The sequence below is a fragment of the Eptatretus burgeri genome, chromosome 1 (genome assembly GCF_056783735.1).
Source record: "Eptatretus burgeri isolate ZD-2024b chromosome 1, Ebu_testis_v1, whole genome shotgun sequence".
Classification (NCBI taxonomy): Eukaryota; Metazoa; Chordata; class Myxini; order Myxiniformes; family Myxinidae; genus Eptatretus; species Eptatretus burgeri.
The window spans coordinates 128,845,083-128,872,582 of NC_140961.1; the positions used below are offsets into that span (position 1 = coordinate 128,845,083).

At 44.1% G+C, this 27,500-nt stretch overlaps 2 protein-coding genes and 1 pseudogene across 5 annotated transcripts in view; 2 read left to right on the plus strand and 1 right to left on the minus strand.

Moving 5' to 3' along the window:
* LOC147035394 (monocarboxylate transporter 12-like) overlaps nucleotides 1-23,789 on the minus strand; it is a 170,912-nt gene extending 147,123 nt beyond the window's left edge. The window contains exon 1 of one of the 2 annotated variants that reach the window (XM_085897717.1): nucleotides 23,639-23,789. The gene's annotated coding sequence lies outside the window, so the exon portion shown is untranslated. Of the gene's footprint in view, nucleotides 1-20,718; nucleotides 20,901-23,638 lie in introns of those variants that run through there. The other variant, XM_085897725.1, reaches the window with a different exon arrangement.
* Nucleotides 1-27,500, plus strand: part of CFAP58 (cilia and flagella associated protein 58) — a 178,135-nt gene that overhangs the window by 2,226 nt on the left and 148,409 nt on the right. The window contains exon 1 of one of the 3 annotated variants that reach the window (XR_015062292.1): nucleotides 27,065-27,326. The exons of 1 other annotated variant lie outside the window; for it this stretch is intronic. The gene's annotated coding sequence lies outside the window, so the exon portion shown is untranslated. Of the gene's footprint in view, nucleotides 1-27,064; nucleotides 27,327-27,500 lie in introns of those variants that run through there. One more of the 3 variants, XM_085897509.1, reaches the window with a different exon arrangement.
* On the plus strand, nucleotides 14,995-16,861 carry LOC147035396 (uncharacterized; annotated as a pseudogene).

A 27,500-nucleotide genomic window follows, 5' to 3' on the forward strand; every position in this document is an offset into this window, starting at 1 on the left:
AATTCCTTCCTCTTCTCCAATGACTTGATTTCCGATCATCAATTTGGTTTCAGACCAGGTCACTCTACCCTGGACATACTGCTTCTGCTTTCCCAACAATGGATGGAGGTCCTCAATGCCAAACATGAGATCAGAGCCATCTCCCTAGACAGATCACGAGCTTTCAATACGGTCTGGCATCCCACACTACTCACTAAACTCTCTTCTTATGGTATCCAAGGCAATCTCCACTCAGGGCTCAATAACTTCCTCTCTTGTTGCAGTCAACGCGTGGCTCTTCATACAATTTTCTCATCTCCTCTTCCCGTCCTGGCTGAAGTTCCTCAAGGCAGTCTTCTTGACCCTGTGTTATTCCTAGTTTTCATCAATGATCTCTCCGACTCTCTGGAAAATCCTCTATCTCTTTGCTGATGACTCCACCCTCTGTCGTACCATCTGTCATCCCTCAGACCGGCAAGCAGCAGCTTCTTCGCTCACTGCAGATCTGAATAAAATCACAAACTGGTCCAACATGTGGAACATGTCTTTCAATCCTGACAAATCTCACACTCTCACTATGTCTCTCAGAAAGGACCGGTTTGACCCCCTCCCCACCCCCTCATACTTTTTCAACAAACCCCTTGAAGAAGTCCTTTCATTCAAGCTTTTGGGTCTCACCAGCTGCCACGATCTTTCCTGGGAAAGCCACATCTCCAAACTGGACTCCAAAGCCAGTCACCGACGAAGCATTCTTCGTTGTGCAAAGTCCTCCTTGGCACACTTGAGCCTCGAACCACTTACAAGGCTTTCATCTGCAGTCTGATAGAGTACTGCTCTCCCCTCTGGGATGGTGCTCTTGCCTTACACCTAGCTCAACTTCACAGCTTCACACTGTAAACGAAGGCTTTTAGGATCATTGGTATCTCCCATGATGAAGCTGTCTTTTGGTCTCTCACTCTCTCACCGGAGGCAGGTCGGTGGTATTTCTGTCTTCTACCGTCTACTCTCCATCGTTGCCACCCCCCTCTTGCTCTGTCTGTGATCTGTCCCCCCTATATTTCCTCAGGCCGCTCAAGGTCCACCAAAAACCCCCTTCTGGTGAAACTGCCAAAATCAAGAATCACTGCTCACCTTCACTCTTTCATTCCTCTTTTTTCCCACCTCTGGAACAAACTCCCACACACTCTTCAATCCCACTCCTACCCTTTAGGTCCTCAAAACAACTGTTCACCACCATCTCATATCTTCCCCCATCCAAAATCTTGATCTTTTCTATCCCCGTTAATCCACCCCAAACCCACCTCCTTCAAATTCCCTGTTTTCCTTCCTGAAAGTCCCTGGAATACCCGATTGTTTACCCAGTGTACCCCACCTCTTCACTCTCCCTTCCACAGATATCCTATTGCCTCTGTTCCCCATGAACAAAGTTTCTTCAGAATCCATGAATAACCTTTTAAGATATTGTGCTGTAAATAGTTTGTGGCTCCACTTCGCAATAGTGAACAATCACCTAAAAATTCTCGAATCCAGATCCCGATTCGGGTTTTCTCAACAAAATCGAATCAATTCGTCCTTGTCACACACTCAACATGTCCACTTAGTTTCATCCAAATCCGTCCACAACTTTTTGCCATATCATGCAATATCGTTTTTGGCCTGATCTCTCAATGTGAAGAATTACTTGAAAAATTCTCCGATCTGGATCTGGATTGGAATCTTGTTTTCCACTGATGGCCAGATATGGATCATTGCCTTATCCAACATCTAATCAGCTTGGTCTTGTCACCGACCCAACTCGTCCACCGAGTTTTGCCAAAACTCACCCACAACTTTTTGAGATGTTGTGTTATACTGCATATCATTTTGGCCTTGTCACTCAACAGTGAAGAATCATTTGTACATTTCTTAAATTCTCGTATCCTGATGGTGATTCGGTTCTTCACCAAAATCGAATCAATTTTTCTTTATCACACACCCAACCTGTCCACCAATAACTTTTTTGAGATATTTTGCTCACAGACAGGCAAACAGAGGTGAAAACATTACCACCGTCTACCTTTGGTGGCTGAGCTAACAAAACCTGTACACACACACGCACACACACACACACACACACACACACACACACACACGCACACACACACACACACACACGCACACACGCACACACGCACACACGCACACACACACAGCACACATATATATGTATATATATATATATATATATATATATATATATATGTATATATATATATATATATATATATATATATATATATATATATATATATATATATATATATATATATATATATATATATATATATATATATATACTGCATATACAGGGTCGCCTGAAAGTCACTTTACCCCTTCCCAGTGAAGCATTGTTCTTGAACTCTTTTAATATACAGGTTTTATTGTTCAGTATATACAAATATGTATATTATATATATATATATATATATATATATATATATATATATATATATATATATATATATATATATATATGTATATACAAATATATTATATATAAGCCTGGTGTTGGCGCAGTGGTTAGGGCAGCGGCTTGGGATCCAAAAGGTCCTGAGTTCAAGCCCCGTTGGGCCAGTGAATAAATACACCAGGGGGTTGACTCAGCCTGTCATCCTTCCGAGGTGGGTGAAATGAGTACCAGTGTACTGGGCCGGTGTATACCCCGGTTAAAATAGGTGTACCATATCCCTGTGTCGTAAGAGGCGACCAGGGTTGCGTCAGGAAGGACATCCGGCGTAAAACATGTGCCAAATCACTATGCGGATCATACGGATGATCCCCTGTGGCGACCCCTCACGGAGCAACCGAAAGAAGAAGAAGATAAATATATATATATATATATATATATATATATATATATATATATATATATATATATATATATATATATATATATATATCAATAGCACCTCATGACTATTATATCAGGGCGAGTATCACTGCGGATGATGTCTCTCAAGGTAAAACTGCATAATCCGCAAACAACAACCATCCGTCTGCCACCCAGACAATTGTTCCAGCTAATGCAAACCATTCAACCAGAAGGCATGTGGTTCAATTGGTGGGTAAATAGAAATGTGTGGAGTGTGACAAGCACTCCCTGATCTCCAATGGACATAAAGTACTACACCAAAGCGTCACCTCCAATCTGGAGGCCTCGGCTCAGTGACTCTGTCAAACAGACAAAGATTACATGGTCAACATCAGTTAAACATCAAATGGAGCCACCTATCCAGATTCCACGTTTATTTGCCCTCATCAGGACGGCATACCAATAAATACAAAAAAAAGTTATTTAACGAATCGGCATTCTATGGAGCAATGTTAAGTGAGTTATAACTGTTCAGTTTTGATTTGTGACGCAGTTTTACCCCAGACATGTGACTTTTTAGAGCAAGCTTATTGGTTACTACACAATTTCTGGTTCAGCAAAAAATCTCGAGGCATCTTTACTTTCAAAAAAAAAATTGATGTCACTTTGGCCGTGGCCGTGTGCTGATTTGGCCACATACAGTCCACGTGCCACGGGTTGGGAACCACTGTTCTATGCTGTACCCTCTTTCTGGCAACTGCCAACCTGCCTCAAATTTGGTAACATGGGATATCGGTAATAGCGCCTTCCTCAAATGTGTTTCAGAACTAACGCAACCTTTTTTTCATTAAAATGTATTACCCAATGAATAATCTCTACCTCTGGTTGCCTGGCTCTGCACTGTCTGCTTTTCCTCCACATCTCTTACCATCCCCTGATCCTTCTCCTGTGTCACATGCTCCAAGGCTGCCCCTTCCATTATATAATTCCAATTTTCATTATTCTTACTCAACCCTAGCATCTTAGTTTTCTTTGTTTTTAACTTCAGGTAGTCGACAAAAAAAACGGAAACACTGATGTAAAGTCACTTAATATGGAGTTGGACCACCACATGTGACCAGTACAGCCTGTATGCACCATGGTACATAGTCCATCAATGCCTGTAATTCTGCAGGAGATATGCAGCCCTATTCTTCCATGAGAAAATCAATCAACTCACACCTGTTTGATGGACGTGTAAGACACTATCTCAGGCATTGTTCCAGAATGTTCCATAAATTCTCAGATTGGGTTCAGATCTGGTGACTGAGAGGGCCATAATATGTGGATAACATCAGTGTCATGGTCATCAAGCTGATGCGCGACCACACGTGCTCTGTGGATGGGGACACTTTCATCCTGGAAGACACCCCTCCTGGCAGGAAAGAAACAATGCAACATGGGGTGAAGATGATCACTCAGTCCCATTAAATAGCTGATGACATTTTTCCTTTCCTTCTAAGGGAATGACTGCACCCAAATCATGGCATGAAAATACGCCCCACAACATTACCGAACCACCAGAACCCTTCACTGTTGGAACCAAACACTCAGGGTTGTAGAGTTATTTAGGTTGGCACCACATGTGCACTCGTCAGTCTGTCGATAACATGGTGAAGGAAGATTAATCTGACCATGCCATGTCACATTTCTCCACTGATCGGTAGTCCAATGCTTGTACCCTTTGCACCAATGCACTCGCAAATGTGCATTACTCGGTGTGATGAGCAGTTTGTGCACTACCACCCGACTATGATATCCCGCTCTATGTGGAGTTCTCAACGGACAATTTTTGATGAAATTGGCTGCTCGCATCCCCGGTTGAAATTTACTATCAATTGTTCTGCAGTTGATCACTTGCTTTGCCTTGTGCTTTAAATTATTGCACGGATATCACGGACCTGGAGTATGTGTTTCTGCCCACTGTTGCTCTGTGCTGATGATGTCTTTCCCTCAGAGTTCCATGGCAACATCACCTTTGACACTATTGTTTGTAAAACATCAGCAAGTTGAGCTGTTTGTCACAGAAGCTCCAGCCAAACACACCCCAACAATCACTCATCTTTCAAAGTCACTGAGGTCTCCTCTTGAAGGCATGCGAGCCATAATTACAGGCAACCAGGCCTGTGCAGCATTTTTATACATGACCCTAAGCATGCTAGGATGTTATTTGCTGAATTAACCTATGGGCCTCACCTGTGTGGAAGCTGTTACTTTAAAGACCGTATACTTTGTGCCCCTCATTCACCCAGGTGTTTCCATTTCCCTAAGTGTCCACTATCTGTATGTCTGACAATATTTTGTTTGCCCAGTCCATTCAAGTATCTCAATTTCCTGAATCCGATCATCCCCCTCTCTTAACTGTGTTGCATGTTTAATACTGTTACTTTCGTGAATGAAGCAAACCATTGATCAACGTTGGTGATTTTATGAAATAATCAGGTGACAGAAAATTATTGTTTCCATTCCAGAAACCCTGGCATGGAAATTTATGAAGAGCACAGCAATGTTAGATCTACCGATGGCAAAAATGTGCAGACAATTCAAAATGCTTGATTTGTCACAAAGACAATTTTTTTCAGGATCATTTTTTTTGTATTTTTGTATATATATATATATATATATATATATATATATATATATATATATATATATATATATATATATATGTATATATATATTATAAATTTTTGTATATATATATTGTATATATATATATATATATATATATATATATATATATATATATATATATATATATATATATATATATATATATATGTGTTGAAATACGTATTTCAAGAAGAAGGAGGAACACAGGGTGACTTACAAGAGTGGAGGAAAGTGCACACAGGTGGATTACATCTTAAGCAGGAAATGCAACCTGAAAGAGATTAGTGACTGTAAGGTGGTGGCAGGGGAGAGTGTAGCTCGACAGCATCGATTGGTGGTCTGTAGGATGACTTTAGAGGTGAGGTTGAGGAAGAGAGTGAGGGCTGAACCAAGGACCAGATGGTGGATGCTGAAGGAGGAAGACTGTTGCGTGAAATTTAGGGAGGAGGTGAGACAGGCGTTGGATGGTGGTAAAGATGGGTGGGATGATTGGGCAACGACAGCAGAAGTTGTGAGGGAGATAGCTAGGAAGGTACTTGGTGTGACATCTGGACAGAGGAAGGAAGATAAGGAGACTTGGTGGTGGAATGAGGAAGTACAAGAAAGTATAAGGAAAAAGGGGTTGGTGAAAAAGTGGGATAGTCAGAGAGATGAAGAAAGTAGGCAGGAGTACAAGGAGTGGTGGCGAAAGGCAAAAAGAGAGGTGGCAAAGGCCAAGGAAAAGGCATATGACGAGCTGTATGAGAAGTTGGATACAAAGGAAGGGGAAAAGGATTTATACCGATTGGCAAGACAGAGGGACCGAGCTGGGAAGGATGTGCTGCAGGTTAGGGTGATAAAGGACGCAAATGGGAATGTGCTGACGAGTGAGGAGAGTGTGTTGAGAAGGTGGATGGAGTACTTTGTGGAGCTGATGAATGAAGAAAATGAGAGAGAGAGAAGGTTGGAAGAGGTGGAGATAGTGAATCTGGAAGTGGGGTGGATCAGTAAGGATGAAGTGAGGACTGCTATGAAGAAGATGAAAAGTGGAAAGGCGGTTGGCACAGATGGTATACCAGTGGAGGCATGGAAGTGCTTAGGAGAGATGGCAGTGGGGTTGTTAACCAGATTGTTTAATAAAGTCTTGGAAAGTGAGAGGATGCCGGAGGAGTGGAGATTAAGTGTTCTGGTTCCGATTTTCAAGAATAAGGGTGATGTGCAGAGCTGTGGAAATTACAGAGGGATAAAGTTGTTAAGCCACGCCATGAAGTTGTTGGAAAGAGTAGTGGAAGCTCGGTTGAGAGGAGAGGTGACGATCTGTGAGCAGCAATATGGGTTTATGCCAGGAAAGAGCACCACTGATGCAATGTTTGCTTTGAGAATGTTGATGGAGAGGTATAGGGAAGGCCAGAAAGAGTTACATTGTGTGTTTGTGGATTTAGAGAAAGCTTATGATAGGGTGCCAAGAGAGGAGTTGTGGTATTGTCTGAGGAAGTCGGGAGTGTTGGAGAAGTATGTGAGGATCATGCAGGATATGTATGAGGACAGTGTGACAGCGGTGAGGTGTGCGGTAGGAATGACGGACCGGTTTAAGGTTAAAGTGGGATTGCACCAAGGATCGACTCTGAGCCCTTTCCTGTTTGCAATGGTGATGGACAGGTTGACGGACGAGATCAGACTGGAGTCCCCATGGACTATGATGTTCGCGGATGACATCATGATCTGTAGGGAGAGTAGTGAGCAGGCTGAGGCGAGCCTTGAGAGGTGGAGGTACGCACTGGAGAGAAGGGGAATGATAGTCAGTTGGAGTAAGACGGAGTACATGTGCATAAATGAGAGGGAGGGTGGTGGTATGGTGCGGTTGCAAGGAGTTGAGGTGGGGAAGGTGGATGGGTTTAAATACTTGGGATCAACTGTCCAAAGGAACGGAGAGTGTGGGAGAGAAGTGAAAAAGAGAGTGCAGGCAGGATGGAGTGGGTGGAGAAGAGTTGCAGGAGTGATTTGTGACAGAAGGGTAGCTGCAACAGTGAAGGGGAAAGCATATAAGACGGTAGTGAGACCAGCTATGTTGTATGGTTTGGAGGCGGTGGAACTCACAAAAAGACAGGAAGCAGAGCTGGAGGTGGCAGAGTTAAAGATGCTGCGATTCTCGTTGGGAGTGACGAGGATGGACAGGATAAGAAATTAGTATATTAGAGGGGCAGCGCAGGTAGGACGGTTTGGAGACAAAGTGAGAGAGGCGAGATTGAGATGGTTTGGACATGTGCACAGGAGGGAAGCGGAGTATATCGGGAGAAGGATGTTGAAGATGGAGCCACCAGGTAGGAGGAGAAGAGGAAGGCCAAAGAAGAGGTTCATGGATACGGTGAGGGCGGACATGCAGGTGGTTGGAGTGTCAATGGAAGATGTGGAGGATAGAGCGAAATGGAGACGGTTGATCCGCTGTGGCGACCCCTAACAGGAGCAAGCCGAAAGAGGAAGAAGATATATACATATATAAATATATATTGTGACAGATATTGGCCCGAAGGAGGATATCGTGCACCTCTTGGGCAGGTCAAAGCACCCACACATAATGTAGAATTAGTTATGTCCTCTACATCTCACACTCCATGCACTCTCATTCCTTTCACATTCAATCCTCTCAATCCTTTCACATTCAATCATCTCAATCATTTCACACTCAATCATCTCAATCCTTCCACAATCCTTATGTCAGGTCAGGTTAGATCTGTGACCTGCTACAGGTACCATGTAAACCTGTACTAACCTGTTCCATGGTCGGGTTGTCGGCGACTAAACCGTCTCCCCGACCAGGTTTTCTGGTGAGGAGGGTGTTTGGATATGGACACCCAGCAGAATTAAAAACAAAACCTGTCAAAGGGCGGAGGAGCTCCTAGTGAGCCAACGGCCATCCATATCTAGTGCCCAACTGTGTCTGCGGACGTCCTCCTGCAGTTGGGTTACTTTTTTATCAGGAGGTTGGTGGCAGGATTTGCACTCCGGCCACCGTAAAACACTTCATTCAGCAAAACACAAAAACGCCAAAAAATCTGAAAACCCACTCAGTGGAAGTACCTCCTGTGCAGCTTCCCTTCGCAGGGCAGCTCACCGGATGACGGGATTGGGGCAAAGCCTTCGGGACCCCCAATCTTTGATGACAGGAGGGAAACCACGGGGTAACATCCCTGGGTCAGATTGCGGGAGAGTGTGTCGGAGTGGTGCTGAGGTGTCGTCCACCAGACAGCGGTCTCCTTGGGTTAACCTGAGGCAGTCCCTTCGGGTGGGTGCCTGGAATGTCCTATCCCTAAGAGAGGATGATCACCTGTCTCTGTTATCATCTGAGCTCAAGGGTTTGGACATCGGGATTGCAGCTCTCTCTGAGGTTCGGAGACCGGATTGCGGCGAGATAATGGTGGGTGGTTACACCTACTATTGGTCTGGTCGCTCTGATGGTTACCATACCCAAGGAGTTGCTGTAGCTGTGTCCAATAAGCTGACCCCAATGATAATTGAGGTAACACCGGTCAACGAGCGTATTATAAGATTAAGGATTCGTCACTCCGTAGGTGTCATTTCCCTGGTCTCTGTTTATGCTCCGACTGAGGCGAGTGATCTCACCATGAAGGATGCATTCTACGCCATGCTCGAGTCTGTGGTTGATCAGTGCCCCAGACGAGATACACTTCTAGTCTTGGGGGATTTCAATGCATCGACTGGAACTGATAGGGATGGTTATGAGAGGTGTGTTGGTCCCCATGGGTCAGGAACTATGAACCAGAATAGCACTAAGTTCCTTGACTTTGCAAGAAGTCATGGACTTAGGGTGGCTGGTTCATGGTTTCAGCGCCCACAAGCTCATCGCTGGACTTGGTATTCCAACACTGGCGGTGCGGCAAAGGAGATTGACCATGTCCTCATTGACGGTCGCTGGAGGATGATCCAGAACTGCAGGGTCTACCGGAGTGCTCAGTTCCTCAATACTGACCACAGGCTTGTTGTAGCAACTCTAAAGCCGCACCACAAATCCTGGAGAATGGTACCATCCCAGCCTAGGCTGGATGTTGGCAAGCTCAGGGATGAGAGAGTAGCTGAGGAGTTTGCGGACAGGATGAGTGGACACTTGGGGGGTCTGGGTGCTATGGGGGGTCCTGAAAAGTTGTGGAGTGCCTTCAAGACCACCGTCCTTGATGTTGCCGGTGGATGCCTTGGAGCTCACCGCAGGGCAAAGAAGAATTTTGTCTCTCAAGGGACACTGGATACCATTGACCAGAGTCGCAGGGCCAGGCTGAATGGCAGAGCTGAGCTGTTCAGGGAGCTGAGGCGTAAAACTGTACGTGCACTAAGGGTGAACAAGGAGGCCTATGTGCGAGGAATCTGTGAGGGGGTAGAGCATCACCTGTGGACAGGTGATTCTCGTCCCGCTTCCAGGGGAATTCGCGCATTGCGTTCATCCAAGCCCATCCCTCGGAGCACTGCATTTAGAGCAGAGAGTGGTAGACTCTTGACAGAGGAGTCTGAAGTGAAGGCCCGCTGGGCCGGTTACTTTGAGCGGTTGTACCAGGCTGATCCCCCAGCTGTCGAGTTGGACGTCAAGGGTGTTGCAATCCCTGTTGCTGACCCTCGAATCAATTGTGGTCCACCTTCGCTTGTGGAAAACTGGCTGCGGTGAACCGGTTGAAACGGGGCAAAGCTCCAGGGATCTGTGGCATCCATGCCGAACTTCTCAAGGCTGGTGGAAATGCTGCACTCGTGTCGTTGCATGCAGTTTTGTGCTCTGCCTGGAATACAGGCATCATCCCAACTGATTGGAAGAGGTGCCTTGTTGTCCCTCTCTGGAAAGGGAAGGGTGATCGCCAAGACTGCAACAACTACCGAGGGGTGACGCTGCTCTCAGTGCCGGGCAAGGTCTTTGCTCGGATAATTCTTGATAGGGTTCGCCACCATCTGCTTGAGCACCAGCGTCCAGAGCAGTCAGGCTTTACACCAAAGAGGTCAACGATTGACCGTATCCTTGCTCTTCGTGTCCTCACCGAACGCAGACGAGAGTTTCGGCAGGGGCTGCTTGCAGCCTATGTTGATCTCTGTAAAGCGTTCGATTCAGTGAATCGGGATGCCCTCTGGAGGATTCTTGGTCTTCGTGGGGTGCCACCAAAACTGATCGATCTGATGTCTGAACTCGACTCTGGTACTGACAGTGCTGTGAAGTGTGGTGATACCATCTATGACTTATTTCCAGTTGTTACTGGAGTTCGTCAGGGGTGTGTACTGGCCCCCACACTTTTCTGCACTTGTATGGACTGGATTTTAGGGAGGATGTCGGAGAGATCAAGCTGCGGTGCATCGTTTGGGAATGTCAAGATCTCTGACATTGATTTTGCAGATGATGGAGTCATCTTTGTGGAGACTCTAGATATCCTTTTGGGGGCCCTCGAGGTGCTGAATGAGGAGTCAGAGCCGCTGGGATTACGGGTTTCTTGGGTCAAAACTAAGATCCAGGCTTTCGGTGACATCTTGGATGCTGCTGTCCTGTCTGTGTCTGCTTGTGGTGAGGATGTTGAGGTCGTGGAGAGATTCACTTGCATTGGCAGTGATATTCATGTCTCTGCTGGCTGTGAGTCAGAGGTCAATAGACGTCTGGGTCTGGCCTGGGGAGTCATGGATTCACTGGATCATGGGGTGTGGCGCTGCCGGTACCTGTGCGAGAGAACGAAAGTCCGAGTCTTCAGGTCCTTGGTACTTCCAGTCTTGCTCTATGGACGCGAGACTTGGACTCTGACCAAGGATCTGAGACGGAGACTTAATTCCTTTGGTACCAGATCTCTTCGGAGAATCCTTGGCTATCGCTGCTCGGATTTTGTGTCCAACGAGCGGTTGCTGAGAGAGACTCGGATGAGATTTGTTACCTGCATAGTCCGTGAGCATCAGTTGCGGCTGTATGGACATGTGGCTCGTTTTCCTGACGCTGATCCTGCTCACCAGATTCTCTCAGCGGGGGAGTCTCGTGAGTGGAGGAGGCCAGTGGGCCTACCACGTGCCTCGTGGTTGCAGCAGGTTGACCATCATCTCAAGGAGATGGGGATGGGCCTGGCATCTGCCTGGGGGATGGCCAGACGGAGGCCCCTGGAGTACCGGCGGAAAGTGGACGCAGCGACGCGCTGTTCTGGCACATGCTCCCATACCTGACCTGAATCCTTCCACATTCAATCCCCTCAATCCTTTCACATTCAATCCTCTCAATCCTTCCACATTCAATCCTCTCAATTCTTTCACATTCTCTCCTCCCAATCCTTTCACATCAATTCCAAGCCTACTGACCAGGAAGAGTAACAAAACAATGAGTGTGGGTCTCAAGGAAGTGATGGCAAGCTAATAACTTTCTCACAATCCCTCAAAGCTTCTTTCCTCTTGCTCTTCCCAGATGTGATGCTGATATGGCATCCATGGGCAAATCAGATGTGACCAGCGAGAGGAGGAATTCATTGACAACCACGTCAAGGGAGGGAGACACGTAATATAAGAACGACAAATGAGCGATTCGGAGTCTCCCAATCTGCCAGCCCTCCTGCCAGCGAGTGTGCTAGTCTTTTTTTTATGTCTGAGCTCTGTCGCCTTTTGTGCTTTCCCGCCTTTCACCTGAGTCCATCAAACTTGGTAGAGTTTCACCCTTTCCTTGCTTCGACTTTCCTTCCACTTCACTCTTTTATACAATTCTTCTGCGTATTGCACATCTCCACGTGCATGCTTGCTTTTTCACGGGTTGCAACGCCTCTTTGTCTTTATTTCTTTTTCTCTCCGTCTTCTCTGTGACTTCACTGATGCATATAAATATGCAGTGTGCCTTTTTCAGCACCAATGCCAGCACCGCACTGCCTTGGAAACGCCGTCTGCCCTCACATCGGCAGAAGGAGCATTCCCTTTTCGACATACCCGTAGTGCTCATGGCAACTTTAGATTGGTTGAAACCGACCACAAGTCACGTGGTGTCTCAAGTGGCAACCTGCCTACCATGGACCGGTCTACTGCATGCAGTGACCAGTCGATGGTACATCTGCGCTCGTGGGGACGGGTTCCTCCTAAGAGTTGTGCGATACTACCTATACATCTCAGGAGGGGGTACCCCATTGACACTGGTCCTACTCCCCTCCCACAGAATTTCCCCATGGTGCTTGCAATCCACTGCATGTGGTGTGGCCCTCTCGGGGAATCTGTTGGGGTCAGAGATGTGCATTCTGCCGGCAACTTCAGACTCCTGACCTGAGTTGGTCAGGCCATACGTGGTTAACCGCTGGGTTGTTGCGTGCTAAACACCGCCAGCCCAGCAATATCAGTGAGCAACATGCTCTGTACTTCTCCAGGCAGATGGTCTTGCCCGCCACGCCAGTTGCGCAGATCAGATGGACTGGATCCGGGTGCTGGGTTGGCGCTGGGGACATCCACTCCGGTGGTCTGGAGTTTCAGTCTGTGACGTCTGCACTGTGGTGATCAATGCTTGAACCGCATTAGAGTGCAGAGGAGGGGGGGAGAGGGGAGGACAATGGGCTAGGGCCCTTAAACCACATGGGGAGAACGAGACTCCCACAGTTTCCCCATATGACTGGGGTACTCCCCCAGGAGGGGGTAAGGGAACGTGAGGGAGAGAATCCAAACTGCTGAGCAGTGGGCCAGTTGCCTTGACCGAGGTCGCTGAAGGTGTGACAAAGTCCCCATTCTTTCTCTGATCACACTCTACCTTCTTTACCCCTCTACCCAACCTATCTGTGTCATTCTCTGGGTGTCTGGATCCAAGTATTATAAAGGTGCAAGTCATTGCTGTAAGTTTCCCAAGGCAGAATGTTCTCATAGGGGGTAAAGGAAATGTGCATGTGTCTGTAAATGTTCCTGAATTGTTTGTATTATCTTTCCTTGATTTTTGCTGCTATTTTTGAATCCTGAGTTTTCCCACCTTACTCACTTTGAATTACTCTCTTGCCATTCCTCCCATCTTTTCCCAATCTTTTGTTGAATTCCTTGTGCAATAACTTAATGAAACTATTGATTTGTGTCCCAACTTATCCTGCTCATGTTTAATCTGGGGTAGCGCTCCTGGGGTGATTGGTCCAAGATTATGAATTCTAATTGGAGGCCACAGAGTGCGGCACACGGCCTTGGTTTGCTCGGCCAATTAGGTAGCTGCCGCATCGTTGCTGGCACCATTCCCTATCTACTCCATTCATCTCACTGGTATGGTAAACCAATCTTGGGCGCAAAGATCTGACCAGAGGTGTGTTGTCAATGGTGTCCATGGTCTTTTTATAGACACACCGGGTTCGGAGTTATCCGCACATGCGACCCATCACAATATGTATATTTTTTGTATATATATATTTTCTCAATGTTTTTTTTTTCTTTTCAGGATCTCTTTGCAAAGGACACAGTGGGGTCTTTAACATCCACCAACTAATGCTGTCAGATGAGAGTTGGGATGAATGGTTAAAAGCTGGTCCATGTTGTCTGAGAGAGATGAAGATCGAGTTCTCACTGTTTGGAAGATGGTATAACACACAGACAAACAAGAGGTGGGAGTGGAGGGGAAGTTGCAGCCAAAAGTACTCCTCGGGGTTGTAAGGTGTAAGATCAGTACAAGAGCAGTGATAAATTGAGTTATTGATGTCAAGAGCAACTCCGCCCCCAGGACGGGGTTCATACCTATAACATCAGAAGAGACAATATCCAGAAAGAGAAACTAAGGAGTCAGGGACGTCCTGTGGGAGGAAGGGTTTTGTTAAACAGATGATGTCCAGGCTTTCAGCAGCTGCCTGGATTGAGAAATCTGTCAGATTGGAGCGAAGGCCTCAGATGTTTGAGGTCCACACAGTAATAGCCGATCAGCCTGGGGGGTTGGTCGGTATCAAATTGGGGGAGAATGCTCATTGTGGTTTTTGGGATGGTGTAGACCCCGAGAGTTAGAAAATATGTGATAGCATTGTGGCAGTGGCAGCTTTATGGGAGTTATCCCCCTTTTTCCAAAATGGCCACCAAATGCTCAATACCCTATATATATATATATATATATATATATATATATATATATATATATATATATATATATATATATATATATATATATATATATATAGCAGATTTTAGACCACCTAGAGCAGTGATACTGGTGTCTACGACTAGGTTTGAGGGGTCAGATATATCATTTCTGTATTTACCTAAAATATTGGATACAGCATTAATATTAAAATTCAAGATGGCCACCAAAATGGCTGCAGACATATTTAAATGACCACGTTTAAGGTCCTAGAACAGTTACGACAGTGATTTTGGTGTACATTTACAATATTTTAGGTAAATACAGAAATGATATATCCGACCCCTCAAACCTCGTCATAGACATCAGTATCACTGCTCTAAGTGGTCTAAAACCTGCTATATATAGGGTACTGGGCATTTTGGCGGCCAAGATAGTCACTATGAGCATCCCCTCCCCCCCCCCCCCCCGATTTGATATCGACAAACCCCCCAGGCTGAATGAATATATATATATATATATATATATATATATATATATATATATATATGTAATATAATGTTTATATTCTCTTTTTCAGGTATCGTGGTAGCTGTGGAAGTTCTACGTAAGAGGCCTGGAATACAGTAGACTAGCATTAGATGTCCGTCAGCATGGAAACGCCCCAGGGACCCGCCAAGACACTGTGCATCATACACCAGGCAGTATCCGACGAAAATGAACATTTAATCAGTCCTCAAAGTCATGACTCCTGGCTAACCTTACTTGAAGCCGCCAAAGTCAGGAACCATGTCCCCATTTTAGACGTTGCAAAAACGCTTGAGGACAAAGAAGTTCCACTTATGTTCTATCATTGAAAATGTAGAAGCATCTTCACCATGAAAATAGACTTGGAGACTTTGAAAAGGAAAGCAGGTGAAAGCAGTAGTGATCTACCTGGTAGTAGTGGCTGTCCTCCAAAACGGTCTTCCAGAAGATCGACAACAGAATTAATAGTTTATGATCCAATCTGCATATTCTGTAGCAAGGTCAAGTACCAAAAGCACTCCAATACACGTGAAAAACTTACGCTAGCTTCACAACTGAGAGTAAATCAAACACTACGAGAGAGTGCCATCAGAAAGGGAGATGAAAGGATGGTAGCACTCACCAGTAGAGACATTGTTGCCGCCGAGGCACACTATCACACTTCATCCTATAGGAATTATACTCGAGACAATGAGAATGAAGAAGAGAAAAAGACACATGAATTTATACTGTATCACAAGGTTGAAGGAGAAGCTTACGAAGAACTTTTCGAATACATCAGAGCAGATATTATTCCCAACAAGAGGCTTATACCAGTCACATCCTTGACCACAAAACTGGAATCATTAATGTTGTCTGGTGGAGTTAATCTTCTGAAGGATTCAACGAAGAAGAATATGCACAGAAGACTGAAGTCCGAGCTTGGAGGTGCAGTGGAAATATTTCCCGACGACAATGGAAAGTTGTTGATGGTTCCCTGCTGTGTATCATTAAAGGATGTTGTCTTGGAAAATCAAACTCTACATAGGGAGCTCAAGCTTTGGAAAGCCAAGTCTATAGATGTCAACAAGATAATAGATCAGACTTCGTCACATATCCGAACGGCCATCAAGCAGGACATGATTTCCACCCCGTGGCCATATCATCCGTCTGATGTCGCTATACTACTCATATTGCCATACCAAAATCAGCTACAGCGATTTCTGGTCGGGCTCCTCACTGGAAATCCTACTAGTACTACGAATAAATCCCAAAGGACTCCTATTCGAGTCGAGTCATTTAGCCAGGACATGATATACACTGTGACACGTGGGCAGTATAAACCACCAAAACATTTCCTGCTTCCTTATGCGGTAAAAGCACTCACTGGAAACATTGAGGTCATTCGGACACTGAATAAGTTTGGACATGGGGTGTCTTATGACCAGCTGGAAGAGAATGATACCGCTCTGTGTCTCCAAAAGTTAGCAATGGGCTTCAACCAGAGAGCTGTTCTACCAGTCTCCATCAAGCCCTATGCCTTCACAAATCTTGCATGGGATAATATTGACAGACTGGAGGAGACACTTACTGGAAAAGGTACGTCACATCGAGTCAACGGAATAGCGGTCCAGCCTAAGGTCTATGGACCTCATCCACCCATGACTGAACTTATAATCATTGACAAACTGAAACAAAGATCAGTCAACATTGAACATGAAGAGCTGGAAGTCTATGTAGCCTGTGCACGTGTAGGTCCACAACCTCTACCAACCAGCGAGAGCCACATCCTGGAAGCACAAGAGTCTGCTCAAGTCGCCTGTAACAAGAACCTGGCATGGGTCCTTGCAAGACAAACAAACTCAGACTGTTAGACAATCCCAAGTTGGACTGGGTTTAATATCAAAACCAGGGACCAAGAATCAATCTCAGAAGATGTTGTTGGGTACCTGCCCACCATCAATGCACCAGCTGCAGAGTTGACTACAGTTTATGAAATTCTCAAGCAGTCAGATCTAATCAGAAATGAGCTATCTCTGGACACTCTTGTCATAGTCATGGATCAAGCACTTTATGCAAAAGCCGTTGAAATTGCCTGGAAGCACAAAGAGCGTTTTTCCCATGTAGTTTTGAGGATGGGAACATTCCACACCATCATGAATGCACTGAGTATCATAGGAAAGCGGTTCTGTGATGCAGGTTTGAAGGACATATGCATAGAAGCCGGGATAGTCGCGGAGGGGTCCATTAATGGGGTAATTGACGGCAAACAGTACAATCGTGCTTTCAGGGTCCACAAGTGCATCTATGAAGCTTTGATGAGACTGGCATGGGCAGAGTTTACACTATCGGTAGACAGCAACGAGGAGAAGAGCGCTGTGATCAAATCGTGTGTCGACAAAGTGAATGACTTGCTGATGATCTCAACCAACATAACTTCAGTGATCTCCTCGACAGTCCACAATTATTAGAGTTGATGATCCTGTGGAGAGCCTTCACGGAACACCTCCGCCACAACAATGGGAGCTATCGGGATATTGGATGTCATACATAGACATGGTAGAGCACGTGATACTTGGCCTTCTGCGTGCTTCTCATGAAGGAAACTGGGATTTGCACATCAATGCCATTAGAACTTTGATCCCATGGTGTTTTGCCTACGATAGGGTCAACTATGCCAGGTACCTGTCTGCATACTTTGCTCAGATGACAAATCTTCCCGAGAAGAATCCTGATGTACATCGAGCCTTCCAGGAAGGTCATTTCTCGGTGCAGAGGTCCAGCAATAATCCCTTTGGCCGGATAGCTGTAGATCAGACAATTGAGGTTACGGTGAACAAGGACACTCAGACTCCTGGAGGCACGTCACGGTTCAGCCGAAAAGCAGGAGCCATCAAAAGGTACTCCATAACAGCAGAGTACCGCAGTGCATTTCTTCGACACTTAAGAGACATGGTGCATGGTAACCAATCAGAACTCAACCATGCTGATCTACAGCAGCCCAGAATCCAAAAAGATGAGGAAACAGTGTCGGCAGTCATCAGCCTCATTCAAGCCTGGGTCAACCCATTCTCAGAGAAGCAAGACCTCATAAGCATTTCTACTGCAAAATTGGCACCCAGAGACATTGCCTCTGACCTGATGAAGGCATGTGATATTGGCGAGCAGAGTTATGCCACTTTCCAGAATGAGAGACTGGAGAACGACCCATCAGCGAAACCATTTCACGATCCGATGAAAGCTAACAAGCTGAAAACATTCACAAATATGTGTAAGAAGAAGGTAGTGAAAACAAGTGGGAAGGACATCATCTTGAAAGCTGACCGGTCTCTGTTTGGTCGCATCATAGTGATGGCACAAGGGCGCAATCTCACGATGGAGGACATCCTCTCTCACCCCTTGGGACCACTACCCTGGGCTCTCTCCCCCAGACAGATTACTCAGGAAAACAAACAAAGCTTCCTTAGCCACTACTTTGCAGAAGAATGTGACAGTAGCAGACCAACTCCCACAAAACCCGACTTCTGTGGTCGATGGAATGAACTTAGTTCAAAGAGTAAAGGGTGATCAAGCTACGTTTGGAGACATTGCCACTACAATACTGTCTATGGCATTGCGTGAAGGAAGTAAAAGTACCAGAATATATGTTGTGTTCGACACGTATCGAGAGAATTCTATCAAGAACAGTGAGAGATCGGCACGAGGTGAAGAGACTGGACACCAGCTGCAGGGTATCACAAGCGCACAGATTGTGAGGCAATGGAGAAGTTTCCTGACAGGAATAACTAACAAAACCAGTCTGATTAGCTTCATTGTCAGTGAATGGAGGAAGCCAGTGTACAGAGAGAAACTACATGAGAAGATTCTGTATGTAACTGTAGATGACAAATGCTACAGAATTACATCTCAGGGCAGTGAAGAGGTACCAGATCTCCAGTGCCAGCAGGAGGAAGCAGATGGGCGCCTACTTTTCCATGCTGTCCATGCTGCTAGAGAGGGCTACCAGGCTGTAGTGATATGCGCAGAGGACACAGATGTCTTTATCATGTGTTTGGCATTCCATGACAAGATAGGAGCTCCGTTATTCCAGAAATGTGGAACTAGAACCAGAACTAGATTAGTTGACATCGGGAAAGTCGCTGCCACTGTCGGCATAGATGTCTGCAGAGCTCTTATTGGTATACATGCATACACTGGATGTCACACTACTAGTGCTTTCGCAGGTAAAGGGAAGGCAAGTGCTCTAAAATTAGTGACCAACAACAGGGAAATCAAGAACACATTCACAGAGTTGGGCCAGGAATGGGACCTCTCCTCAGAACTGATGAACAAACTAGAGTGTGTCACATGTCTCCTCTATGGCCCCAAAGCAGCATTCACCAAGGTCAATGACCTCAGGTACAACTTGTTCTGTGTTAAGAAAGGTGAGATAGAGAGTCATCAGCTTCCACCCTGCAGGGACTGCTTAGTCAAACATGCACAAAGGGCAAACTACCAGGCTGGAATATGGAGAAGACGTCTTGAGCAAGACCCAGGTGTACCAAGTCCCATTGGCAGAGGGTGGAAAATTGACATGGATGGAGCCGAGAAATTAATGGTAGTGGATTGGATGGATGGTCAGCCAGCACCTGAGGCTATCTTGGCCCTACTGGCCTGCAAATATTCAAGGAAGTGTACGCTGCCAAATTGTGTATGTCTGGCAAATGGACTTAAGTGCACTGATATGTGCAAACTGTCAGACTGCGAGAATCGGTCATCAGATGATGTGGAGAGTACGGGCGAGGATGACGATGTGGATGCCGATGAACAGTAATTATTGACAATAAATGATGAGTATTAGAGTCATCATGTACATTTCACTACAGTTGGATATATCATTTCTGTATTTACCTAAAATATTGGAAATGTACACCAAAATCAGTCGTAACTGTTCTGGGACCTTAAACGCGGTCATTTAAATATGTCTGCAGCCATTTTGGCGGCCATCTTGAATTTTAATATTAAGGCTGCATCCAATATTTTAGGTAAATACAGAAATGATATATCTGACCCCTCAAACCTAGTCATAGACACCAGTATCACTGCTCTAGGTGGTCTAAAATATGCTATATATAGGGTATTGAGCATTTGGTGGCCATTTTGGAAAAAGGGGGATAACTCCCTAAAGCTGCCACCACCACAATGCTATCACATGTTTTCCAACTCTAGGGGTTTATACCTTCATAAAAAACACTATGAGCATTCTCCCCAAATTTGATACCGGTGACCAAAATTTCGGACCGGGGCTGATTGGCTATAAGGGACAGGTGAGGAGGCATTGGGAGTGTCCAAGACAGGTGGGAGTCTCGGAGGGTGAGAGACGGGGTGGAGGAGGCAGAGCTGCCGAGAGCCAAAATGGGGCCCTGGGCATGACTAAGTGTAGAGCCGCCTTAAAAAATTATTTTTAACAACCAATATGGAGGTTTCCGTATTTTCATCATCAGAACACATACCATGTTTAAGGGAAATTTGGGTGTTAGTCACTTATTCCTCCATGCATATTCATTTAACACACTTCATCCAGATGGGGTGTGGCTCTCAGTACACACCTGGTCGCTGACGTAATTTGAGTCTTCTTTTAAAAAAAACTGCTTAGTAAGTTTGTTGCATTGGATGCCATCAAACAGGTAGATAACATCACAAAGCTGGACTTTGAATATACTACAAACCACCTAGATGACTGCAAACTCACAGTTTGTATCGGAACAAAGCAGATGCTGAATAACTTTCTTGATGAAGGTGGCAGTTGTGTTGCTGATGAAAGGAAGTTCATAAAGTAGTGAGAGCATTTAATTTAAAGCTGCTTCTCATGCCTTGTATAAATTGATCGTTGATGATGGTGTCCACAACCATGGAAGCTTTTTGAAAGGAAGGAAAGTGTACATTTAACTCGGAGATTATCTGTGTAAAGTACATCACTCAGAACTTGTCTTAGTTTACATCTATGCAAATGGATAGTCTACAAGACGAATTTGTAGATTACCAACTTCTTGAGAAACCTGATATTCCTGATGCAGTCTAGGAAAAAGTGATGGTGAATTAGAAAGGGGCAAAAGATGAGGAGGAGGAGACAGTATCACAGAATGGATATGATATGGGGTTACATATCAGACGTTAACAACTGTGATGCTACATACAGATTCCAACATCTGTTAAAAGTAACTAAACTGATTTTGATTATCCCACTTAGCAATGCTGAAGGGGAGGGAGTGTTCAGCATCATCAAACAGAAAAAGTTACCAACCCGTTCACGCCTTTATACAAATGGTACGTTGTCATCCATTATACAAGTAAAAGTGGCTAACAATGTTTCGTGTGTTGTATGGAAACTTCCAAAGGAACTGATAAAGTCAGCAAAGAAGGCAACAAAGCAATATGATGGATGCGCAAGAAGTAGATCAATCATCCTTCTTAAGAGTTGCACAATATCTTGTTTGTTTGTTATTTTAATCAAATACAACCATTCCATTCCAGTCCATTGGGACCTTACTCTGTGCAGAGTGTCAGTGCTGCCAAAGCAGTCTCCTGGGCTATTGGGCACAATCCTGGACAGGTCAGCACCCTGACACAGGATACTTGAATGGCTCAGAAGGATGACAGGCTGAATCAACCCCACCTGGTGTTAATTCAATGGTAAAACAGGATTTGAACTGAGGACTTTAGGATCCCAAACCCACCACCATAACCATAAATCCAACCCCCAAGCTTGAAATCATGTCTAGGCCGAAAAAACACAACACCCTTGTTTCCTTGGTTCTTCACTAAGCCTGATAGATAATTATAATTATTAATGGTTAACTATAATAATTAATTTGATCGTCTTGCAAAGATAATAACATTTTATCACATTTATTACAAGTCATAAGTCAGGATAAAATCAATTTCTGGTTCATAAATGTCAGAAACACAATGGTCTTTGGGTTATTATTTTATACATGGAATATTTCATCAAATGGAAGACCAAATCATGCATTGCAATCATCAGGAGAGAGAGAGAGAGAGAGAGAGAGAGAGAGAGAGAGAGAGAGAGAGAGAGAGAGAGAGAGAGAGAGAGAGAGAGAGAGAGACAGAGGACAGAGAGAGAGAGAGAGAGAGAGAGACAGAGAGACAGAGGACAGAGAGAGAGAGAGAGAGAGAGAGAGAGAGAGAGAGAGAGAGAGAGAGAGAGAGAGAGAGAGAGAGAGAGAGAGAGAGACAGAGAGAGAGAGATAGAGAGAGGACAGAGAGAGAGAGAGAGGACAGAGAGAGAGGGGACAGAGAGAGAGAGAGAGATAGAGAGAGATAGAGAGAGAGAGAGAGAGAGAGAGAGAGAGAGAGAGAGAGAGAGAGAGAGAGAGAGAGAGAGAGAGAGAGAGAGAGAGAAGATGGAGTCATTAGGAAGAAACTGAAAAGGATTCGTGTTTCAGCCATGACTCCACAACCCTCAAACCGACCCAGGCACAGCCAAGTGAACCTTACAGAAAATTATCTGCAACAATTCTCTTCTCCTTCGAGAAACAGATAAAGAATGAGAAATAATGAGTTAAAGAAATAAAAGAAAAGAAAAAGCAAGAATTAGAATGAATAGAGAGAAATGTTAAAAAGTAAAAAGGGGATGGAAAGGAACAAAGAAAAGAGCAAAGATGTCAGGAAGAACTCGGACAGATAGATTTCAGCAGTTACTCCGCAGGCCCATTCAAACAGTAACAGGTTTCAGGGTGGAAGCACAGTCGACACAGCATCAGGATATGGTACAAACATAATCAAACGGCAGACCAAATACTACATTAGAGTCATGAGAAGGAACCTGAAGAAGTAAAGAGCAAAGACAGTCACCAGGAGGAACCTGGGTAAGATTCGGGTTTCAGCTGCTACTCCTCTACCCTCAAACCAACCCTGGCACAGCCAAGTGAGCCTTACAGAAAACGTTCTGCAAGAATTCACTTCTTCATGGACAGAAAGAGATAAAACTAGAAGGACACTCGGTCGAGCGCATACCTCCTCCACACAATCCTCATCCACGAGAACATATCGGACTACAATACATTTTTGAAATATCATGCTACATATCTTTTTTGGCCCAATCTCTCAGTGGTGAAGAATCACTTTTAAAATTAAATAATTTTCGTATCCAGAGCTATATTCGGAACTTCACAAAAATTGAATCAGTTCTTCCTTGTCAAACACCCAACATGTCCACCAAGTTTCATTCGAATCCGTCCTCAACTTTTCGAGATATCGTGCGATATATAATTTTTGGCCCGATCTCTCAATGGTGAAGAATAACTTTAAAAATTCTAGTAGTCGGATCCGGATTCGGATCTTCACTAAAATTCTAATAAGTTTATCCTTGTCACACACCTAACCTGTCCACCAAATTTCATCTGGATCCATCCACAACTTTTTGAGATATCTTGCTCACAAACAGACAAACAAACAAAGACAGACAGACAGGGATAGACATGGGTGAAAACATAACCTCCTTCCACCTTTGGTGGTGGAGATAATAAAAGAAAATGCAAGAATTGGAAAGAATAAAGAGAAATGTAAAAAAGTAGAAAGAAGTGTGAAAGTTTCTGCCATATTATACCATCTTCTGCCATATATAAAAAAAAGTTACTGGAAAAACTTACGGGAGCAGTGTTGTAAAATAGTTCCTTGAAAAGGTCGAGAACGCACTAAAGAGCATATAAAACTTGAGGGTTTCCAAGATCCTAAAGTGAACCCAGAACCCCACCCATTAAGGCAGAGCTCACACTTGGCACGCCTTTGATATGGATCACCTGAATCTCAAGATGTTTTTTCCTTGACAGCTTATTAAGTGCCGAGGGCAGCAGTGGCGTCATGACTCTGCTGACAACCACATAGAATAAATAAACAAGAAGGGCACTCGGGGGAGCCCATACCTCCGCCCTGAAATGCCTGATCCATGAGAACATACCATCCCATCACATTTTTGAAATATCTTGCTATATATCGCTTTTGAGCTCGATCTCTCAATGGTGAAAAATCACTCAAAAAATTCTCGCAGTCAGATCCGGATCCAGATCTTCACCAAAATCTAAGCAGTTCGTCCTTATCGCACACCCAACCTGTCCACAAAATTTCATCCGGATCCATGCACAACTTTTTGAGATATCCTGCACACAGACAAACAAACAAACTGACAAACAGACAGAAAGGGGTGAATCCATAATGTTTGAGGGTGAGAAGATTTACTTGCCATGGTGAGTCACCAGAGCAAAAACAGGAGCCCTGGCAGAAACAGCCAACAAACTGGCCTTTTGTGTCCTTTTTGTGCCTCATTGTCTCCTGACTATATATATAAAACAATAGTAAACAGCAACACATTGTTTAATTGTTTAGCAAATATATTCATAAAATCTCAAGGGCCGTGAAAAATAATTATACTATAAGAGAAATGTTCATCTGTCTGTCTCGCAGTCGCCATTTTTGTCAGAGATGGCTGAACAGATCTCCATCAAACATCATCAGAGGTTCTTCAATGAGTGCTGGGGAGTGTTTTCGACCAAAAAGAAGTGTTTGAAAGTTTAAAAAGTTAAGTTTGATGTTTTGTTTTTTTTCATCGTTCTATAGTGCCTAAAGTCTTTGTAACTATGTGAAAGGTAATATTAAATGATTCCCAACCCCCATTCCTGAGTAATGCCTGGTGTTGACCTCATGGTTAAGGTGGTGGACTTGGGGTCCTAGGATCCTGAGTTCAAATTACACTCAGCTGTTGAATTAATACCAGGTGGGGTTGACTCTGCCTGTCATCGTTCTGAGGTTGGCAAAATGAGTGCCAGCATGCTGGTATCCAGGGTTGTGCCCAGTAGCCAAGGACACTGTTTGGGCAGCACCAATGCTCTGCACACAGTATGGTCCCAATAGGCCGGGGGCCAGTGGGACCTACCTTGCACCCCCCCCCCGCCCCGCGACAATTTTTCACTGATACCACAGTGTTCATATATATCCCAAGTATCAGAAAAAAGATGTTCCCAGAAAAATAACTCATTTGCACTATGCTTTATTAAGCTGTTTCCATTTTTGCATGTAATTAAGCTATCCAAACATTATTCTACATCTCTGACAACAAAGGAAATGTATTCACTATATTTCTTGACCATCAAAACATATGTGTAGATTCCTCATTTACAAATTTCCATGTACCAGAAGTTGAGATATTTAGGAAAATGAGAATTTCCATAATGGCGGATCCTAATTAGCATATCAATGCATTTAAAATTATTTCCACTACTTTTAGTCAAACAGAAAATAGTTATGTTTTCCTTAAACATCAACAGACATCATAAGTCACAGTTATGTATTATATCAGTCCCAGGTAATTAATTCCATTGTTTAATCTGATTTCGCATGATTTTTGAATGATTCATTGTGCTTTGTATTTTATGCTAATTAGCCTACTTCAAAAAATTCAAAAATTTTAATATATTTTTTGCCAACCTGGCATGTATCTGGCAACACTTAAGTAATGTTTTTTTTGACAAAAAAAACTGACATGTGTGGTAATTACAAGGAAAGAAAATGGGAATTCTTGCATTTTTGTGGGAATTATTGTCTTTAAGTCAAATTTAATAAATACACAAACGAGCTAATTAGCATAAACAAAGTACATTTTAATACGTAAATGTATAAGCTTTCGTTTGACACCAATTTTGTGATTTTATGTTTATATTTGACAGAGATATTGACATTTTGCTGATCTTTGTGAGATTCGTCTATATTTGATTGGTTGCCATGGAAACAGATTAATAAAGCATAGTGCAAATGAGTTATTTTTCTGCGAACATCTTTTTTCTGATACCTGGGATAACACTATATGAACACTGTGGTATCAGTGAAAAATTGTCACGGGGGGCGGGGGGGGTGCAATGTAGGTCCCACTGGCCATTGGCCTACAATCGATGGATGGATGGGGTGGCTGTCATATTTGCCCCCCCCCTTTCCCCTCGCCTATGCCAGTGGGTACCCCTGATAGTATTGTACAAAAGAAAGTTCCATCATCAACCCCCAGTGGATGTGAAGCGAGAAGAGTGATATATACATTAATTTAGCTTTTAAATATGCAGCCTACGGCTGCTTGGCAACATCATTTGTCTGGGGGCACAGCTGACAGCTGTGCTGCTGATGCAGTGCCCCCTGTTACCAGACACTGGTACTCATTTCACCAACCTTGGAAGGATGGCAGGCTGAGTCAAACCCACCTGGTGACAGCGTGGCAGGGGCTGCTTGAACACAAAGATCTAGCAGATCTTTAGCTAGCCACCCTAACCAATAAGCCAACACCAAGCTTTGATATATACATCAGTGCATACTAATTCACAATGTATACATATACTAACAGCCTAGAAGTGAACGTAGAATTCTTCTTACATTCGCTTCTGACTGTACCTATAACTTGTTCACAACTGTATACGCAATTTCCGGTTACTTCGGCCTGGATTCGGGATCGGCGATCAAATAATGTAAATCAAGATTTAAAATTATTTTTTGATGATGCGGGAGATATCTTTATTAAAATCAGTGGAGGAAATATACACCATGTCTGATATTTGGGTCTTTCATGTCTCCAACGATGCCTTTATCTCCCGGCATGCATCATTCCCCATGACAAAAAAACCGGAAGCAAAAAAAAAACCGGAAGCAAAAAAAAAACCGGAAGCAAAAAAAAAACCGGAAGCAAAAAAAAAACCGGAAGCAAAAAAAATAACCGGAAGCAAAAAGTCATAGCCAATGACACGGATTCCAAATTGCCAGGGTATTCTGTTGTTGTTGTTTCCTATTCTCTCATGTGCATGCGTTAAGTAATATTCACAAGATAGAAATAAAACCCAATCGTGTTTATACACCGCACAGCGTTTTACAAAAACCGGAGGCAAAAGGATCATAGCCAACGACACGGAGTCCAAATTGCCAGGGTATTGTGTTGTTGTTGTTGTTGTTGTTGTTGTTGTTGTTGTTGTTGTTGTTCTTGTTCTTGTTGTTTCCTATTCTCTCATGTGCACGCGTTAAGTATGAAGCTCACTACGTTCGCTGTAAATATACAACAGTATGTCTATATTTACTACATCAGCATATTATTTCACAAGAATCCTGTTGAACTTGTTCTATGAAGAGTTGACGTGTGAGACGGCTTCGCTTGGTTGCTGTGGCAACCAGCATGCACAACATTCACCCGACATTCACGATCTTTACGACTGACAAACTGTCCTCGATATGCATCAAAGTTGCCTTTTAGGAACAGAAAAGCAAGCATTCCAACTTTGTAACGATACCATCGTCGATAAATTCCGATTGCAGGTGACTCTTTCTCAGAAATCTCGGTTTTCATTGAATAATATTAACTCGTGCGATAAATAGATTCACCTAGATCTGATCGGGTAAAAAAAAAAAATAGGGAAACATTAAAAAGCAAACAACTGTTTTCATGGTTTTCACCATCATTATAGTTCTACTCTCGCAAGCATTTGTCCT